At 40.6% G+C, this 15255-nt stretch overlaps 1 protein-coding gene across 5 annotated transcripts in view; it reads right to left on the reverse strand.

The window, feature by feature from the left end:
- The window catches only part of med13a (mediator complex subunit 13a), a 208567-nt gene that overhangs the window by 160761 nt on the left and 32551 nt on the right, over positions 1-15255 (reverse strand). The window lies entirely within an intron of this gene.

Raw genomic sequence — 15255 nt, forward strand, 5'->3', positions numbered from 1 at the left:
GGGGGGGGGTGGGGGGGGGGGGGGGGGGGGGGGGGGGGGGGAAGGAGTGGGGAGAAGAGATCCTTTTGCCGCAGTCCACGTAGGTACCAAAGACATAGGTAAAAAGTGCTGAATAGACACTAACTTTAAAGCAGAACCCCAGAGACAATCATCTCTGGGCTATTACCTGAACCATGTTCAAAGACACAGAAGTTAATAGGATTTAAGATAAATGGTTGGCTTCCAGAAGTGGGTTCCAATTTGAGAGACATTATCATCAGTACAGGGAAAGTGGAAACTGTACCACTGGAATAGATTTCAGGCCAGCATTTTAGTAAACAGTATTAATAGAGACTAAGAATAAAATGACTGCAGACGCTGGGAAACAACAAATGCTGGAGATCACAGCAGGTCAGATAGCATGCATGGAGAAAGAGCAAGCTAACATTGAGTCATCTAAACTCAAAATGTTAGCCTGCTCTCTCTGCATGGATGCTGTCTGACCTACTGTGATCGCCAGCATTTTTTGTATGACTAGAGGGGTATTAGGGGGCTTTAAACTAAGTGGAGGAGGGATCATGTAGAGGAAGATTAAGTAAATTGATCTATTCCTTTGTCATTTCCCATTAAAGTAACAACATGAATTCTTCGAGGAGGTAATGAGCAGGATAGATAAAAGGGAAAGCAGTGGATGGAAAATATTTGACTTTCCACAAACCATTTGTTATGATACCATGGTTTAGGATTCTTAATAGGAGCCCTTGTTGTTGGAGGTATTGTTAGCATAGATAGTGAATTGGATAATGAACAGAAGACAGTTGGAATAAGGGGGACATTTTTAGGATGGCAACTTATAATTAGTGCAGTGCCACAGGGATCAATGCTACGTTAGTGACTTAAATAAGCAAAGTGAATGGACTATTGCCAAGATTGCAGATGAATCACAGAGGTAGGAAGGTAAGTGATGGGGATAGCACTGCCTGCAGAGGGATACAGGCAGGTTAATATGTGGGCAAAAACTTAGTAGGTAGAACATAATATGGGGAAAATGTGAGGTTATGCACTTTATTAGCAGGAATAATAGAAGAGGCAGTTATTATTTAAACAAAGAGGCAATAGAGAGTACACAGCAGGGAAAATTGGAAATCCTTATCCACGAATCACAAAAATTAAAACTAGCACTCAAGTGGATTGAAAGAGAATAGGGAAAGTACAGTCGGCTCTGCTTTAAAGCAGGTTCCAGCAACACAAATTGGCTGCATGACTAAACTAATACAGGAACGCTACTTCTAAAACACAAACTTGTGTTGGCTATAACACGATTCCATCGGTATACAGAAGAGCACATGATCATTTCACAGACTTTGTCCAGAGCACTGGCAACTTTAGCACTGAAAGAGTCTCAGCACCAGCATCATTAGGTTGATCTTGCAAAGCAAGTTGGATTTGAAGAAGTGAAGAGTAAGGATGTTGAAGAGCTGCTCAATTCTCAATGTGAAGACCTCTCTACAAGCTGATGTGCAACAACTTATCACTGAGGGGAAGTAAAAGCTGGAGATGGAGAGGACGATAAACTCCAGGATGCAGAACCACGAGCTTTCCACTTGTTTTGTCGTCTTTTCGAAGGGAAATTGAGAAGCAGTTGCAACTCTTTGAGGACAACGATTACAATGCAGAACAGAGTAGGGTAGCAGTTTGGTGAAATAAGATCTTAATTGGCACCCAATGAGCAGCTTCTTCATGAAGGAAGAAACAAAAAGAAAGGAAGAAACAAAAAGTCAGAAGACAATAAACCCACAGCCACACATTTCTGGATTAAATTTTTTTTTGTCCGAACCCTGCAAACACAACTGCACCTGAAGGTGATGATGATGACGATGATGACAACGACCCTCAGCTCCTGCATAAAACAACAGAGCAACCTTAAAATCTCCACCCCCATCAAATCATCTTGACATTTTTTCCCCCAAAGGTAATACATTAATTCATATCTAATAAATAAAAAAGTAAATTTAAACATTTATTCAAACTGTGCTATTTTTCTGTTAGGCTTTTGAGTGATTTTTTTGCTGGCCTGCGCCAACCCTGCTTTCTCTATAGTGAGATTTTTTTGTAGCATATGTTGTGCAGGAACATCATTATCACATTATAGCAGAATCAACTGTACATGGAACATTAGCCTTCATTAAGTAGGTAGGCTTCTATGAACAGTATAGGACCCCTCATCCAAGGGAAGATATATTGGCATGGGTGGGAGTCCAGAGAAGGCTCACTTGGCTGATATCAGGTATGGAAGGGCTGACTTACAAGGAGTGCGAGTAGGTTAGACCTGTACATCTTCTAAACTCGAATGACTAATGAGACCTTATGAAAGCATACAAAGATTCTGGGGAATTGTCCCTCTGGAACAAGTTGGTCCATTCCACTTTCACTCCCAGCATTTGCACTTGGCACCTTCCCATGGAATCGTAGAAGATGCAAACATGTGCCTGTTTACTGCCTATCTCCTCGCTATCAGAGGCCCCAGACACCTCCCAGGTGAAGCAACAATTTAGCCTAAGTATTTGCTGCTCACAATGTGGTCTCCTCTAATTTAGGGAGACCAAGTGTGGATTGGATGACTGCTTTGTCGAACACTTACATTATGTCTGAAAAAAAAAAAAATACAGCTTTCAGTTGCCTGCCATTTCAACTCACCACCAACCTTGCCCTGGCCAATATCTGTGTCTGAGACTTGCCACAGCACTCCCGCAAAGCTCAACACAAGTTGAGAGACCATCACCTCATCTATCGCTTGGGAACCCTGCAACCTTCTGAACTCAGGGGAGTTCAATAGTTTTAAGGCCTGAGCACCTTCTTCCATGTCCTTACCTCAACCCCCACACACCAGGCCTCATCACCACATGGGCTGCTACCATAAACAACCCATTGTCAGCCACCAAGAATCCCCATTAGCAGTTATTCATTCTCCCAGACAGACCTTTACCCACTTTGTCTGGCCAACTGTTTTTCTCTTCCCCTTCTGGGCTCGATTTCTTCCTATCGTTTACACCTTCCCTCTCCCACCCCTTCTCCAGCATATATACCAACCTTTTCCTAACTACCATCAGTTCTGAAGGAGGCCTGAACCCAAAACATTAGCTCTGCTTTCTCTATAGAGATGCAACCTGGCCCAGAGTTTTTCCTACACTTACAATGGAAGCAGAAACGGCTGGAAGATTTTCCAGTAAGGGGAGACAATCTAGGACAGAAGGCATTACTTCAGAATAAGGAGCCACATGTAGTTAGGACACAGAAGGATGAACTTTTTCTTCTCGGTGTAATAAGTCAGTGGAATTCTTTACTATAGAGGTGTGTCGAGGCTGGGTCACCAAGTATATTCTAGGTGAAGATACTAATTAAAAATCTGACTAAGGGAAACAAACAAGAAAGAGGTGAAGATTCAGCCACGGCACAGAAGACAATGATTTGATTGATTAATTGTCATGTATATTTTGTTACAAACTACACAGTGAAGAACCTTGTATAGAGTTGCCACTCTCTGGTACCATCTTAAAACACAAGAATAAACTAAAACAGAGTATAAAGTTAGAAGAACAAAGAAATAAAGTGATAGTGTTCAACTTTACAGTCTTTGTTAATTGCTCTGCCACGGGCCAGGCACGAGTCCCTTCAGTGCACCGCCACAACTAGAATGGAAGTCACTACTCTTTAGCACATTTTCGCCTACTCCAACGTCCTCACCACTATGAGCCCCACTGAACCCCACCAATGCAGATGCCTATGCTGCAGAGATATGTACCAGCCCAAGTTTGACTCTGCTGCCGCAAACCTGCTTTGGGCCCACCTCGACAAGGCAGCCACTGCCAATGCTGCAGGGTCTGGTACTGGACCCAAACTTACTTTCACCAACAGGCTGAATGCCTACTGCTCCCAGGTCTTAAAGTCTTTGAAAAGATGTGTAAGAACAGCAAGGGTGATGAGAGAAAACACCTTTTTTCCACGGTGAGTAGTTAAGAATATGGAATACACTGCCTGGAAATAAGAGGGCAGGTTTAAATTGAGGCATTCAAGTTGGCATTGGATGGTTATCTGGATAGAATGATCGTGCAAGTGTATGGGGACAAAAAACAGGAGACTTGCACTAGGTAATGATGCTCATTTGAAAAGATGGTGCAGACACAATGCAGCGCATAGTATCATTGTGCCGTAACAAGTGTGATTCTCTGAACAGCATATGAAAGGGTCAATGATCAAAACTATGTCAGCATAATTTACAAAAACAATAAACAGAATCAAATCAAGGGCTTTGTATCAGTGACTGTAGCAATAATAATAAAACAGATGTCAAAGTCAAAGTCAGTCAAAATAGAAGCTCAAATCTATGACCTAATAGCCATTAGACATGGCTACAAGAAAACCAAAGCTGAAAACTCAAGGGTAAACAACATTCAGAAAGGACAAGCAGCTGAGAAAAGCTGGTGGGGTAAGTCTGTGAAAAGATAACAGACCTGTTGGAACATTTGAGTGTGTAACTAGCAAATTAATAAAATGCTGCATCTGGTGCCACACCTACATTTTCAGGTGGCTTTCAATAGGATCCCACACAAGAAGCTGGTAAATAATATTAGTACATATTAGTAAGTGCTCTGGGGACCTGGATTCAAATGCCACCATGGCAAGTGGTGAAATGTGAATTCACTAACAATCCGCAAATCATTCAATAATGACCATGAAACCACTGCCAATTGTCAGAAAAACCCACCTGGTTCATTAATACCTTTTAGGGAAGGAAAGCTGCCATTCTTATCCGGTCTGGCCTATACAACTCCAGACCCACAGCAATGTGGTTGACTCTAAATTGCCGTGGGCAGAGATGGGCAATAAATGCTGACTCAGCCAGTGACATCTATATCCCTTGAATGATTAAAAAAGTGGGATGGGGGGGTGTACTATGCTTGCATTAATTAAATGATTACCAGATAAGCAGTTTAAATAAATAGGTTATTTTAGAAACTGACATACTGGGAATAGTGACACACCTCAAGGTGGGCCCCAGCTATTTATAATGTCAGTTTGGATGTGGAAGTTAAAAAGTAATATTTTCAAGATTGCAAATGACACTGAACTAGGTGAGCGCAAAAGGTTGTGAGGAGGTTGAGGAATATGCAAAGATGCCTCAAGGGGAGTTAAAGAGACTGAGTGGGTTTACGAAACAAAAACTTGCGGACGGAATGTAATGTGGAGAAATGAAAGGTTATCCATTTGGTAGGAAAGAAATGGAAATAACAGTATTTCTTAAATCGAAGGGCTGGGAAGTGTTCAACTTCAAAGGGATTTGGTGTCCATTTGTTCATGAGTCACTGAAAAGTTAACATACAGGTCCAACAAGCAATTGAAGCAAGATAGAGCAAAGTCTCTCCCTAGCCCTAATTTTGTTTTATCCAGTACAGAATGTTTCAGTTACTTGATTCTCTGGATTGGGCTTAATAAACCAGGCTTCTTGAACAAAAAATTATTACACAAAATTGGAGACAAAAATGGTTAACAGTTTGAAACAATATTTATCATTCCATACACCCCAAAACAAAAAACAAAAACATTTCTCCCTGCAGAGGTTCATTTCTTCAAAAAGAAAATAAAAATTTAAAAAGCAGCTTTTGGCCAACAAGTGTTAGCTCTTGAAAGGCTTTCTGGCACAAAGAAACACGACGTTGAAAACACGCAGTTGCTGCTGGGGATCTCTGAAGAGGAGTCCTTCAGGAAATAGCAATTGGCTTTCAAAGCCCTCTCACGTGACTGCAGCTTGACGAGGGCTGCAGAGAACAACACTGGACCTACAAGTGCTCTTTCAGCAACAGGAGCTTTGAACTGCAAAGCTCTCTTTCAGCAGATTTCCTCATCACAGAAAATCCAAACAAAATCTCCAAGCAGAATTAATTCCCAGTCATTTAAAAAAGTCAGGTGTATTCACTGACATGAATTTAAGCAAGCAAGACCTGCAATTATCTAGAATTATGAGCATTAAAAAGATTCCTTAACCACATGGCTTCCAAGAACTGTCTTGTTAAAATAAGTTCCAATGTGTTATGTACATTTCTAAAAAAAAAATTGATATCTCCACAGAATTTGAAATAAATAACTTCGCAATGTTTCAAGAGTCAGGTTCTCAAAAGAACTTTATAGACGAAACCTTCAGACCACCTCCAACCTGTAGAGAAATGAAATGCCATTTACAATCGAGTTTCATTACGTGTAGACAGAAATTCCATACAAAAAAGACATGAAAAACTCATTTAATTTTTGCATCAAACCTATACATTTATCTCATAGTTCTTGGTACAAGATAATTCAAAGTTACATCTTGGCAAAGCAGTAGATTTTTTTTTTCTCTCCTGCAATGGAAGAATTTAAAAAAGGCTTCAATTGCAAATGCCACCAAAACATCCTGGCATTTCAGTTTTTGAATTTGAGGTTATGATCAGTAGAGACCAGCATTTTCTCAGCTTTGCTGGATATGTACTTCAAAATGTTTTAAGAGCTAATAGCAATCCCAGGATTTCTTTTTCCACTATTAGAGCATTTTTTGGTATCAACTTAGAATTTTGGAAAAGCATCTAACTGGTTTCACCATCTTGTGACAAGACTATACCTGTAATGTCAGTAACATAATTTAAGTATGTCTCTTCCAGGTAGCAATTTAAGGCCAGAAAACACAGGTCCATTGGTCAAAATACCTTTCCCCTTCTCTAAAGATGCCTGGCATTCTACAGTACAATGACTTCCCAGCAAGAGTTTGAATGGCTCCTGTATCTCCAAGTGTGTCAAAAGATTCACTTGGCTCAAGAACAAAAGTGGTTACTTCAGATCTGGAAAGTAATTTCCTGCAACTCCTGGGTATTGTTTTCTTTCTGTCTTCATAGTAGTGTTTCCATTTGGCTGCTCATTTGCACTCAGAGCCACAATTGTGTTTTCTCACATGAGTATTTCTTTCTCTATCATAGAATCCCTACAGGCCCTTTGGCCCAACAAGTCCACACTAATCCTCACAGCATCCCACCGAGACCCATCCCCCTATAACCAACCTTATCTACACATCCCTAAACACTATGAGCAATTTGGCACGGCCAATCCACCTAGCCTGCACATCTTTGGACTGTGGGAGGAAACCAGAGCACCCAGGAGGAAACCCACGCAGACAGAGAGAATGTAGAAACTCTACACAGACGTGGCCCAAGGGTGGAATCGAACCCAGGTCCCTGGCCCTGTAAGGCAGCAGTGTAGACTCAGTGGTTAGCATTGACCTTTTTGTCCTTCCATGGATTTAAGACCACTATATATGTTTTAAAATGAAATCTCCAGACCAGAGGTGTTTGGATAGTTCTGAAAGGGTTATCTGAAGCTGAGCAAGTCTAAGCTCAATTGTGAGTAGACTAATCAAGAATAAATGCTAAACATTCAAAACTGCAGCTGAAAGCAACAGTTAAGTCAAACTTTATAGATGCAACAGAGAAGGGAATGTTAGGTGTTTGAATACTGTAAGATGACAGTGCTGAGAAAGATGGTCTTGCATTTTTACTGTGCATCTAAACCTTTCAATTGTTATATAACTAGTTTTGTTCTAATTTCTCCTCTTACATAATAAATTTGTTTTATTGTTAAAACCAAATCTGCAGTATTGCATGCTCATGCTTCAATGAAAAAAACCACTGTTGAATAAAAACCAAATATGATCCATCAAGCCAGATTTCAGCCTGTGACTGGATTTGTCAGATTTAAAAAAAAAAAAAATAAATAAATCAGCTGGGGATCATAACACTGGATAGAAAAATCAAAATGACTGGCCATATCAGGAAGCAGATAAAACAATCTTTTGTTATAATCCACGGGGTAGTGGGGCTAGAAAAAGACCATACACACCCCAGTTTAGTCTCCATATAAAACTGGGGCTCATCTGGGATACCAGATGTCAAGCATGCTTAAGATTGGAAGTTGAGAATAATTAGAAGAGACAGGAAAGACAGCTGGCTTTTTGAGCTTTAAGCTAAAATGGCTGGGTCAGGTGCTAAATCTTTTCTGCAGATAGAAGATTTATCTCCGTGATATGCAAAAATTTAAATTCGGTTACTCTGACCAAGTTAACAGAACGACTGAAGTAAGAATACAAAGTAGGGGCTAAGAAAGCAGATTATTTGAATTAATAGCGCAACATTTTGAAATTGGAAGGAGGGCAACAGAAACTAGATGGTAAAAACCAAAAGGACTGCAAATCAGGAACAAAAACAAAGTTGCTGGAAAAGCTCAGCAGGTCTGGCAGCATCTGTGAAGGAAAAAACAGTTAACGTATCAGGTCCAGTGACCCTTCCTCACAACTGACGGCGGCTGGGAAATCAGTTTATATGCAGAAAATAGGGGAGGGGAATGGGGTAGGGAGCAAACAATAGGATAAAGCCTAAAAAGGAGAGAGAAGAGCCGTTGGACAGAGTTGATAACAATGACACTGAGAGGATGAATAGTTGTTAAATGAGGACTATTAGCGACTAATAACATGTAGTGTGTAATGGCAGGCTATGTGGTAACAAGGCCTGGTGTGTGGGGTAGGGGGCTGGGACATGGGAGTTTAGGCCCTAAAATTATTGAACTCGATAAGACGCTGAGCTATCTGTTGCCTGCCACTTTAACATACCACCCTGTTCCCTGACCAACATGTCTGTCTCTGGCTTGCTGCAGTGTTCCAGTGAAATTCAACGCAAGCTGGAGGAACAACACCTCATTTTCCGCTTGGAGCACCTACAGCCCTCTGGACTCAATATTGAGTTCAATAATTTTAGGGCCTAAACTCTCCCTTGTCCCAGCCCCCTACCCCACACACCAGGCCTTGTTACCACATAGCCTGCCATTACACACCCTCTGTTGTTAGTCACTAACAGTCCCCATTAACAACTATTCACCCTCCCAGCCTCACCATTATCAACTCTGTCTGTCCAACTGCTCTTCTCTCTTTAGGCTCTATCCTATCGTTTGCTCCCTACCTCATCCCCCTCCCCTTTTTTCTGCATATAAACTGACGTTTTTCCAGCCACCATCAATTCCGAGGAAGGGTCACCAGACCTGAAACGTTAACCGTTTTCTCCTTCACAGATGCTGCCAGACCTGCCGAGCTTTTCCAGCAACTTTATTTTTGTTCCAGAAACTAGATGATATTTCAGTCGAATTGCTCAACTTCAAATTGCAGACAAAGCAGCTTAAAATAGGAAATCATGTAAAACCAGGAAAACTGCATTAGAAATGAAATGAACTTGAAAGAAAAACACTAAGTTAGAGGAAGAAAAGAACATTTCAGGCGAGGGGAAGTGTGGACAGGCAACAGGAATACTAGCTTAAAAGACCGGAACTAAAAAGAGGCTTCTGACTCTGGAAACAATCTGCAAGGAGTGATTGTAGACCACCAAGTCCTATTGGGTAGTAGTTTTAAATTTGTGCAAGCTCTCAACTTTTGAAAAGGGACACAGAGGAAATTGTCTTGAAAAGACTTATGCAGGTAAGGTAACAGAAAGAACTAGACATTGCTTGTGCAAAGCAAGCAGACTGGCAGAGCTCAAGGTTTACACCTTGCGTTCGAAGAGCCTTCTGTTTACAGAGGTGGCCAAAAATACACCAATTCTCAGAGAATACAAGTTTGCCCCCAAGTCTTACAGTCTCGGAAGCAGTCTCAGCAGATTTGTGTAGAATAAGAGTAAAGCAAGAATTTTTGATGGGTGGATATAGGCATTTATGATGGGCACTTCAGGAGATCAGTGAAGAAATAATTCTCCTAGACAGAAACTTAAAACTTCACTCCCTACAGTAGAACAATCAGAAGGGGACAACAGCATGACATAGATGAGATGGCAGATGATGATCTGGTCCTAAAATTTGAAACCTTCATGTTACCCTCAATACACAAAAAAAATGACAGCGGTAGGTGAAAGGCCAAGTAGTCAGGTTATGATAACATGGACAACCAGGAATGCCCCAGGATCTCATGGGGTTCAAAAAGGAAGATAGAGGGTGGAAGTAATTTCTGAAAGCTTCAGTGTTTCTAATACCAACAGGTGGAACACGATGTGTGTAGATTGCAGGAAGGAGAGGGCTAGGTTGGACCTGTAGAAGCATGAGGTGCAACCACTGAAACAAAATAATCTTAGTGGACTTGACAGGGTAGATTTGGAAAGGTCATTTCCCCTTGTGGGAGAGTCTAGGACCAGAAGCATAACCTCAGAATAAAAAGGGGACATATATTTGAGGTAGGTGATAAGGAATTTCTTCTGAGGGTAGCAAATCTGTAAAATTCTTTACCACACAAGGCTGTCAAGGCTGGTTAAAAAGTATATTAAAGGCCGAGGTAGACAGATTTTGAAATCAGTAAAGGAATCATAGATATAGGAAAAGGCAGGAAAGTGTGTTGAGTATTATTATCAGATCAGCCATGACTGCATTGAATGGCTGAGCAGCTTACTTCTGCTCCTGAGACTTATGGTATTATGGCCTTGCTTCACTTACATTTCTGAATGTGGACTTGTCCTTACAGTAATCAATTTAATTTGAAATGTTCAAATCTCAAAAGTGGCATTTTGAGGTTAGATTTCACAATGAAATTAAGTGGCTGTTTTATTTGAGAACATATACCAAATCAGCCTCAAGATTTCCAGTCACGAAATAAATTTGTAAACTTCAAGCAAAATAAGTTAGAGGTTAACTAATTCAAAAAGATTACAGCTAAAGCTGTGATTACACCCACCCCCAACCAAAAAATGACCAACATCCTGTTTAAAAAGTCATCAACATCCTTTTGTTTTAACCAGACTAGGTATTTTCCCCAGACATGAGCTTGGATGTCATCATACTGCCTCAGAGCACTGTAATCTTAATTTAGATCTTTCACACTGAAAGAATCTCTGAACAGAGATAAATAGTTAACATAGCACTTAAGCTGTCTGAGCTAGTTCAATTCCACTGTTTCAGCGACTTCTGCGAGCCAAACGTAAACCATTGAGATCACGATTTAGAAACAGTCAGCAGCTAATTTCTTTTACTACATTTAAAAAGAGGTGATAATGCAAAGGCTGTGGGAAAGGTGAGTGATATAATACTATGAAGATCCTATCTTTAAACAATTGATCTTAACCAAAGGCAATAGTGTAGGTTTTACAGTCAGCATACATTTCAAGCAGACAGGGCGAACTCCTGGATCATATCTCTAAGTTTCTAGGAATAGCTGTCAAAATGATTAACACTAGCTGACAACTTTTTTTTAAAAAAGGCAAATAAAAGACAACTTGATAAAATCCACATAGTCTGCAGGTAGTAATGTGTAGTTAAAACTGGAATTAAATCTCTAACAGTTTGGGGAACAGGAGGTGAAATAACTGCAAATACTAAGGAAAAACAAAAATGTAGGTCATTTAGCATCTTTAAAGTAGAAAGAAAATTGACATCAAGTATCTACTCGTCAGAGTACTTTGCACCTCCCTCTCCCAAAACACAGTACAGCATTTCCTACGTCCTCTATCCTCCCAGTATTTTCTGATTTAAGTATGAAACCGTTTTAATCACAAGCAGGTTATTCTTGATACATGATTATTATTAAATTCCCTTAAAGATAAAAAGGTATTGTTACACAACATACCTCCAGATAAAAATATGCAAACAAACCTTTGTTCTGTGCACCACCATGCCAGTAAATGTTATTCAGAATACAAAACAATTAACTATGGCTATTTGAATTTGCACAGATGACGGATTCCATTCAAAGTTGACACCACATCTCAGTAATGCGATCTCACTGAACAATATGGAGCGAACCTCAGAATTCTGCCTGAAGTGAACATAAATTAGAAACCCACTCCAGGTGAGCAGAGATAGCAAGAACTGCCGATGCTGGAGTCAGAGATAACACTGTGGAGCTGGAGGAGCAGGTAAGTCGACATTTCGGGTTGGGACCCTTCAGAAATCGGGCCCTATTTCTGAAGAAGGGTCCCGACCTGAAATGTCGACTTACCTGCTCCTCCAGCTCCACAGTGTTACCAGGTGAGCAGAGACATTGCACCAAATCTTGGAATTCCAAGCAAATATCCAGCAGAACAATCACGTTTGGTGAAGAGGGTAGATATTTATAATCATTCCCACAACTCGCAAGCTAACCATTTACAAGTTTGGGAGCACAGAAAAGGCATTTTATTTATGGCTCACCACCCTTTGGAACTGATGAGGGTTTACACTAGTTAGCCTGTCAGAATACTGATGAGTGAACAAATCCTTTATTTCAAGCTCTTCGTTGGGAAGATGCAAAAAGACTAAAAACATTTCTTGCTCACGATGGACCACATATAGAGACAAAGCTTTTTTGATTCATGGGATGAGGGTATCACTGGATAGGCTGGCATTTATTGTCCATCACAGAGGGCCATTAAGAATCAACCACATTGCTGTGGATCTGGAGTCACGTCTTACAAGGGTAGTCAATAAGTTTGTTAATTTTCCAAAATTCTCTCATGACTGGCTCCAGACTGCAAAATATAACCCCTTTATTCAAGAAGGGGATAGAAAACAGGAAAGTATAGGTTAGTTAGTTACGTCTGTCATGGGGGAAGTATTAGAATTGATTAAAAGGAAGTCATAAATGGGCATTTAAAAAAGCTCAAGGAAGTCTGCATGGTACTGCTAAAGCAAAAAATGTTTAAAGTTATTGGAACTCTTTGAAGGAGTAACATGCACCATCAATAAAGGGGATCTGATTGATAAACTATACTTCGATTTCCAGAAAGCACATGTCAAGGTTCCACATAAAGGGGTTGTTTAGGAGAAAGAGGGTAGCTAGGAAAAGGGTAAGTCTACTCAAGGACAAAGGGCAGAATGCATGTGTGGAGCCAGAGGAAGTGGATAAAGGTCCTCAATGAGTACTTTGCATCAGTATTCACGAAAAGGACATGGATCATGCCAAGATTAGGAAGGTGTAAATCGACGTTCTGGGCATGTCAATATTAAGGAGTGATGTTTGGTGTCTTCAAAAACATTAAGATAGATACATCCACAGGTTCTGATGGTATCTATCCCAGGATACTGAGGGAGGTAAGGAAGGAGATTATAGGGGCCTTGACAGAGAATTTGTATCCTCTTTAGTCACAAGTGAGGTCCAAGACTGGTAAATAGCAAATATCGTTCCTTTAAGGGCAAGGAGGAATAATTCAGGAAATTATAGGCCAGTGAGCCTTACACAAATGGTAGGGATATTATAGGAGAAGATTCTTAGAGACAGGATTAGCTTGCATTTGGAAAAGAATACACTTGCTCGTGAACATGGTTTTGTGCATGAGAGTTCTTGCCTCAAAATTTGATTGAGGTTTTTGAGGAATGTCAAAGATGATTGAGAACGATAGGACAGTGGATGTTGTCTACATGGACTTTAAAGCATTTGACAAGGTACCTCATGCTAGGCTAGTCTAGAAGACAAAGTCACCTGGGATCATGGTGGCTTGGTCATAAAATACAGAGGGTAGGTGTGGAGAGGTGTTTTTTGATTGAAGATCTGTGACCAGTGGTATTCCAAAAGGATCAATGCTGGGGCCTGTGCTGTTTGTAATACGCAAATTATTTGGATGAAAATATAGGTGGTGATCTAATTAGTAAGTCTGCAGACAATGAAAAATTGTTGAGTTGTGGATAGCGTGGAAGGTTGTCAAAGGATACAGCAGGATGCAGAAACGGCAGATGGAGGTTAACCTAGACAGTAAGGGGTTATACATTTTGGGGCGGGGGGAGGGGGGGTCAAATGCAAGAGGAATATTTATAGTAAATCACAGGACCCTTAGGAGCATTGATACAGGAATCTTGGGTGGCAATTCCATTGCTTCATGACAGTGGCGCACAAGTGGAGAAGGTGATAAAGGCAGCATTTGGCACATGTACCTTCACTGGTTGGAGCATCAAGTATAAAAGTCAGCAAGTCACGTTGCAGCTTTATGAAACTTGACTTAGGCTACATTTAAGTATTGCTGAGGAAGGGTCACCGGACCCAAAACAACAACTGGTTTCTCTTCCCAGATGCTGCCAGTAAAAAAAAAAAAAATCTAACCAGGATGTTGCTTGTACTGGAGAGTATCAGCTACAAAGAGGAGTTGGATAAACTTGGATCCTTTTCACTACAGCAGAAGCAGCTGAGGGGCAACCTGGCAGAAGTTCTTAAAATAAGAGGTGTGGATAGTCAGTCATTTTTCCAGAGTGGAAAATGTCAAATACTGAAGGGGCGCAGGTTTAAGGTGAGAGGAAAGAAGTTTAAAAGGAGACATGAGAAGTTTTTTTTCTTAAAAAAGTGAACAGGGTAATAAGTGTCTGGACACACTGGTAAAAGCAGATGCAATAGCAATGTTGAGGCATTTAGATACATAAAACAGGCAAACGGAAGAGACAGGCACAGACCATGTATAGGCAGATGGAATTAGTTTAGAATGGCATCATGGTCAGTACAGATGCAGTGGATCAAAGGGCCTACTCCTTTACTGTTCTATGTTGTACGTAGACAAAGTAGCTGCTCATGGTATACAGGGTAACATGTTAGCATGGACAGAAGATTAGTTGCACAAAAACAGTATGCATAAAGTGGGTCTTTTTCAGCTCAGCAGAAAATGATGAACAGGGTCCCACAAAAATAAGTGATGGGTCAACTTTTCAAAAATTTTTAATCAATGATTCAGATGAGGCTATCAGAGGCACTTTTGCTAAACCTACACAGCTGGTTGTTTGTAGGGAGGTTATCCAGAAGCTCAGCTAATGTTCTGGTGACCTGGGTTCAAATCCCACGATGGCAGAATTGAAGTTCAATTTTAAAAAAAAAAACTCAAATTAAGAATCCACCAATGACTATGAAACGACTGGCAACTGTCAGAAAAACCCATCTTGTCACAAATGGTCTTCAGGGAAGAAGCTCTGCCATCCTCACCTGGTCTGGCCTATGTGATTCTAGACCCACAGCAATGTGGTTGACTTAGCTGCCCTCTGAAATGGCCTAGCAAGCCATTCAGTTCAAAAGGCAACTAGGGACCAGTCAGCAATGCTCACATCCCACAAATGAATAAAAGATGATAACCATAGGTATAGTTGTGAAGTGGATGACAAGGATGCAGACCAATATAGACAGTTTAAAATTGATCGCAAAAAAATCTGGTAAGAAGGAAAAGAGGGATGTCAAAACATCACTTGCCAAAATTAGTTGTTTATTTTACAGCAATTCATTTGGGG

This window comes from Rhincodon typus, chromosome 26 (genome assembly GCF_021869965.1).
Source record: "Rhincodon typus isolate 14 chromosome 26, sRhiTyp1.1, whole genome shotgun sequence".
Taxonomy (NCBI): Eukaryota; Metazoa; Chordata; class Chondrichthyes; order Orectolobiformes; family Rhincodontidae; genus Rhincodon; species Rhincodon typus.